A 1190-nucleotide genomic window follows, 5' to 3' on the forward strand; every position below is an offset into this window, starting at 1 on the left:
TCTCTGAATCTCTTTTGGCATTCAATAACAAGTATTCTGGGTGCATTTTATTTCTCTGTAGCCATTTTAAATTTTCCCTAGGTCTATACCAGTTTTTTTCAGGGGCAAAACTTTATAGAATGTTGGAAAAAGAAACCCCTCCCCCTTTTTACGTCATTTTCAAGCCATTAATATTGTATGTACACTCCTTATAAAATATACGATAAAATTTCATAGAACTTAAAGAATGAGGTAAAAACTGCACATTTTGCGGAATAATTGTGTCCCATCACATTCCTGAATTAACGGGATTTTTGGATGGGAAGTGCTCGTGTGAAAATTATTTTCTTATAGTTACACTCAGGTTGAAAAAACGTCACGTTCGAGGTTGCGCCGCCTGGACATACCATTGCTTATAAAAACATTACTAATTTATTAAAAAATAAAACCTATGATTTGTGGTTTATTCTATAGATAGAAAAGATGATGCTAACTAAATTTTTTAAAATTCATTGATGTACCTAAAGCGGTTTTAATTTTATGGCGTTAGTCCACGAACTTTTTGATAACCCCTCGTATTTTTCTTGAATTCTTAACTAGTTTTGAAAAAATAAATTGAAATTTATTTTTATGAAAAAAAGTGGGCCGCTGAGCGACCTTATCGAAACTCCCCCTTTATATAATATACAGTATGCATAAGGGAGACCAAATGTATTTTTACTGCATTAAGGAGACCAACTACTCTCCACATGTAAATCAGTATTCAAAACTTGAGATTTTAATACCCTAATAATTTACATGTTTAGTTACATGAACTAAATCTATTTACCTTTGTCATAACGCAAGAACGTTTTACATTCAGCCAACTTTAACATTACACATGCATACAGTGTATGCCATGCATTAGGAAGACCAGATGCATTACTTCAACATTAAAGAAACCAACTACAATGGAACAATTAGACAGTATTCCAAAAAGTTCATTCCAATACCATAGTAATTTCCCTTAATTTGTTTGTATTTAGATGACTTAAATCAATTTATCTCAGCCAGAATTGGAACAAAAAAACTAATCATAAAAGTGGCCAAACACATGAACAGACAGATGGACATGATGATTCTTATGCTTATATACTCCCAAAGTTGCCAAAGTAGAGCAGATGCAGTGGTTAGAGCGTCTACTCTAGAGTTGCGGAGAAAGAAGCTGATCC

This window comes from Saccostrea echinata, unplaced genomic scaffold (genome assembly GCF_033153115.1).
Source record: "Saccostrea echinata isolate AGI-Se365-2 ecotype Australia unplaced genomic scaffold, CSIRO_AGI_Sech_v1 ptg000016l, whole genome shotgun sequence".
NCBI classification, from domain to species: Eukaryota; Metazoa; Mollusca; class Bivalvia; order Ostreida; family Ostreidae; genus Saccostrea; species Saccostrea echinata.